Source organism: Macrobrachium nipponense, chromosome 24 (genome assembly GCF_015104395.2).
Source record: "Macrobrachium nipponense isolate FS-2020 chromosome 24, ASM1510439v2, whole genome shotgun sequence".
Lineage (NCBI taxonomy): Eukaryota > Metazoa > Arthropoda > Malacostraca > Decapoda > Palaemonidae > Macrobrachium > Macrobrachium nipponense.
The window spans coordinates 170,157-175,527 of record NC_061091.1 but is presented as its reverse complement, the minus strand read 5'-3'; positions in this window follow the sequence as shown (position 1 = coordinate 175,527).

Genomic DNA, 5,371 nt, shown 5'->3' with positions numbered 1-5,371 from the left:
CCACTTTTTTTTATCATCCATAAAACTTAATGTAAAGACCTGGAAACGTATCATCAGGACACTTCTTTATATAATACGAACTCATTATTTCACCCTCGTTGCATGAATTATAGCCAACTAAGGATAGATATAATTCTTGCAGTGAAATCCTGTTGACCATATAAAAGAATAATGCCTTATTTAGTGTTGTGGACTGTAGAGTCACGTCCCTAAGGAAAGTCCCTATAAAGACCGGGAAACCCTAAGAAATTTTTTCCCATTTCTTGCCACAAGTAAAATCAGTTGAATGTCTCTCCTTCCAAGTTCAATTTCTGAGGACAAAAATCAGTGAATAGGGTAGCTTACCACGAGGAATGAATGAACACTGGAAGCTGTAGTAATGCTTAAACGGCTTGGTCAAAAGCCATCATTCTGAGAAGTTAGTCTTATGTTTAATTTAATGTGTTAGCTATAATGGTCCGATCGTGAATGAGACGAGAAAGGTCAAAAGAAATGATACGTTCCAAAAGTCATATTAATGAACAAGGTATTAAAATGCGGAGATTAATGTTATTGAACCAAGAAATGGTGGACTCAATAGCTTGGCAGCAAAAGGAGAATTATTTAAGAGCTGAGAGACGTTAACTTTAAACTATCACATTTTATAGGATATTTATGCCAAAACGTAGCTAGATTTCTAGGGCATATTGATTGACTTCGGGCTCAAAATTGCTCAAAACAACATGACTAAAACATAGGTTTATTATAAGGGCACAGCTTGGATTCAGAGCCTAATATACCACTGTTTGTAAAACTCCTCAAGCCACAGGTTGCCTGGATGGTTAACCTTACAATATTGAAGTCAAGAGCTGAAGCTGGTTGGTTGATGTTTTCATGTAAAGTCATGATAACTTTAAACAAAGTATCAAATTAACGGGTATTCGGAGGCGAGTTTGTTGATGTTGCTATTCATTTGGGAGGAGGTTTTAGCATATTGCATTGATGTTCATGACGAACATTTCTTAAGAAGAAGAGAAAGAAAACAGGAAGAATGGTATCTGTTCAAACGTAATACTACAATGGTAGCAACACAACGACCACTTTTTAATGTGCAGTGTGAAGAATTGGCTGGTGGCCGTATGATGTTTGTTGATCTTTGAACAAATCTTTTAAAAGTCCTAAATATATGACTTGCAACGTTGTCATTTTATTGCCTGACCATTTAAGATGAAAAGTACCGTTTGTTGCTGCTATTTATATGATTTTACAAACGTTAAGTAGGACGCTTTGTGGATCTTTTGGGATAAAAACATTCGACAGAACTGTTTACAAGCATTTTAAAGATGTGTATCTCCATATGGCCAGATTCGTACCTACGGTAAGAAAATCATACCATGGAAGTTGAGACAACTAAGAAAGACGACAAACGTTTGGCTAAATGTTATAGTTTATTGCAAGAACAAGATGGCACCGTAACCAGTATGTACTGCCAAAATTAATTTCATTTCTTCAGGTCCATAGGACGAAGAGAAAATAAGTATGAATGCTACTGTACATTATTGCTTAGCATTTACAGTATCTTATATTATTACCTATCATTCATATGATATAAGTAGAGTGCTGGTCTAAGATGAGTAGGCAGTTACATTCATTAGTAAAGTACTCTAACCATCGAGGCATAACAAAGTTACCCATTTAATAGCAGGCTTCTGTTTTCTCTAATATAAAATTGGCTTCAAAGAAAACGCAAACCTGCTGTGTTCGTAACGTAAACCTCTCTCTCTCTCTCTCTCTCTCTCTCTCTCTCTCTCATATACAATTCAGCAAGGTGTGCAAACTAATGAATTCTAGAATCTAGATAGTATTTGAGGCCTGTCTTTTTTTTCAGGGGGGGGGGGGGGTGTGGGTTGGCGGTGCGAAGTGTAAGACTTGCAGGTACTGTACTACGTAGGTATACTAAAAAGACCGTATAACTGGCAGCCTACATTTACCGCAATAATTAATTTTGGGGCTTTCCATGTGAAAGTGGGAAAACTTAACGCGCAATACTTAAATGTATGTGCTGATATCGAATATCCGAGTACTGTCTGGTAATGTCTTTTTTTTTTTATTTATATATGTTTTTCGTCTTTGAACAAAGAAATCCGTTTGTGAGAAAATGAGAATGTTTTTAATTAGTGTTTAATTACTTATGGAATAATATTTACATGGAGTCCTCATTTAACAGATAATTAAGATTTTTTGTTATAAAATGTGATTGTAATAATGTTAAAATTATAACTTCTTGCTTATGTAGTACGCTTCAGGTGAACTAAGCCTTCATTTAAAAAAAAAAAAATCTCTGATTAGGGTGTCAAAATAAGAGAATAGAATTTACAGTAAATACGTTTGATAAATATCTACCAAGGAATCTTGTGTATTTGGTACTAAATCCTCATGTTTGGTAAAAATACAGTATATAGCAAAATTTCCTTGTCTCCTGTTTAAAATTTCATTATATTATTTTGTTGACTGCAAGAAAGCATTGGACAACGTCCACAGAACAATATTATGTAATGTCTTGCGGTCACAAGGCACTCCCATCAGTTATGAAAAGCTAATTGAAAGAATCCATGAACGGATACATACATATATGGGTACTTTAACCTGAGGCTCTTAAATATTGAATTTAACTCTTAAATATTGATTTTAACTCCCCAAATTTACACGATATTCTCAAACATCGACGTCTGCTAGTGTGAAAAATAAAGGCTCGTATAAGAAATTTAAAATGTATAAATTTTGCTTCAGCGTACACGTGCGTTTGAGGAAACTGTTCTTCTAAGGATCCCGTAGTTTATAGAGTAGACTACTGGACGTTCATGGGTGCTTAGGGGTCCTTGGATTTGGGTGTTGGCTTGTCAACCGGCACTCTCCAAAAGCAGCAGGCATCAAGGAAGGACGTGTTCCCTCCGTTGTAGTTGTTTTTTTAAGTTTACTCTATTTACCGGACAATTAGAGGGATCTGGCCGTTCATGGATGGTTTATGGACGAGAATATTAACAGCAGCAATATAGGCTTGGATGGAGCTCGGCAGATCGTCATAATGGATTTAGATGTGTCTAGTAGCAGCGATGACGAGCAACCATTTATCACAGTCCAAAGTAAGAAACAGAAGAAAAGGAAAGTGATGAGCAGTGCTGAAGAAATTATTTTAGGTGAAGGCTCTACAACAAAAGAAGGGAATGTGTTATGAATGCTAAAAGGCCCCGGCTGTATTTTCCCAAGAATGTATTGGGTTTCCACGATCAGGTTCGATGGGCAGTTCGGCTGTCCAAGTGTCATCCAGAATTTGAGGTTCTATTTAAGGAAGGGAGAAACATCCCATATATTACAGTGAAGGATGAGGTAGCTGTTGGTTTTTTAACAAAAAGTGGCTTTGAAAATATTGTAATGGAAAAATCAAAGGATCCGTTAGGTGTATGTACAAAGGTAATTATTTTTGACTACCCTACTTATTTGGGTCCAGAAGATGTACTAGTTGACGAGCTATTCATATGGGCAAAGCGTAGAAAAGTTAGTTAGTAGTATGTCCCTAAACCACAATTAATTGCACTTATTAAGTGTCCTCCAATTGAGAGAGTATTTATCAAGTGCCTAGGATATAAACGTGTTGCTGTGTACACTGACAACCCTGCCATGTGTTATAAGTGTTGCAAGTGGGGTCATATGGCCTGGAAGTGCTTAATATGAGCATCGCTGTCGATTTTGTGGTAAATCCCACGAGTCGACGGTGTGTGGTGACAAAATCACGGAAAAGGAAGTAATCTAACCAAAATACTGTAATTGTGGAGGTGCACATAATGCCAGCTCTAGAGTGTGTCCTCGAAGGCCCAAAAGTGATCGTTCGCTTAATACAAATAATGAAAATCCAAGAAATGATAGTTCTGCTTTTATTAATACTCAGGTCCCAGTGTTCCAGTGGTTAGTGAGAATTTCTGGGAAAAGCGTATGGAACAGCAAAACCAAAGTTTAGTCATGAATAAATCTCGTGAGGAGAGCAAGTTCATTATAATAACTTTATCTCAAAATTTCGTAAAGAGATTGAAGAACTTAAACAGGCCGTGTTAGGTATTAAGAGTACTATGAATAGTATATATTTGCAAAATAAGAAGGTTGTTCTTAATGAAAGGGTGACTCAAAATGTTGAGGTTGCAGAGGTATATGAAAATGCTGCTGGTGAAAGCCCAGTTGCATGCAAGGCTGGCTTGACAGTAAATAAGCCAGATTATGTGAAAAATATGGTCGGAGATTTTACCCTCATTCTTGATTCGATAACCGAATATATGGAAAGTCCAACCAATGAGCTGAAAATGAATATTCTTCATTCTGCAAGTAAGTTGAGAAAGAGTATTATTCAAAATGGCACATAAACTCCATGTTCTATCCTAGAAAACGAATTACTGATTTGCATGCATATACTCAGTCTACAAATGTTGATGTAATAGCTTTGCAAGGAGTAGGTAGAAACGTTTCCTCACTACAAATTAACGGTTACTATCATTTTGAATTACAAGCTGATGAAGCCACGAATTGCAGAGGTTTAACAATTTACATAAAAAATACTATTTCAGCATCATACTGCTGTGCTAGTAAAGTCAATGGTATTGAGTGTTTGGCTATTAAAGTAACACTTAAGATTCAGAAATATATATTGTTAATGTTTATGTACATGCAGATTCTTTGGCTATTGAGGATCTACCTGATGTCATTTACTCTGAGGATTGTGTATTACTCGGTGATTTAAATGCTAGACATGTTAATCTTGGTAGTTGCTCCCGAAATGACAATGGAATTATTTTAAATAGATTTTTAGATTCGGTTGAAAATGCGTCTGTACTTGGTAATAGTGAAGCAACACTTGTTAGAGGAGGCAGGCTTGATTATGCTATCCTTTTCAAAATACCTGGAGTACAGACAGACTTCTCTGTTGTAACCACTTCATGAAGTGATCATTTTGCTCTTAGAATTAGATTTTATTTAGAAAAATTCCACTTATTAACAATAGAAATCGATATGTATTACATGATAGGCAGAAAGATGATTTCATAGAGAAAGTAAGTGACTGGTACAAAGAGTATAAACTGTTAGATATTGAGGATGAAAATGTTTTTCTTGATGACTTGCTAGCAGTAATAGAATCCATACTCTATAAACCACAGAAAAAGACTAATTCTGCCAGCAGTCATAAACCTAGGTATCATAATGATAAAATAGTGAAAGGCTGGAACAAGTTACTACGAAAATACCACAGGGAATGGTCTAAAGACCATAATAATATGCAATATAGTGAAACGATGGTTGCAGTGGCTGAGCATGCTACAGAAAAGAGGTGAGTATTGGGAAGGTTTTT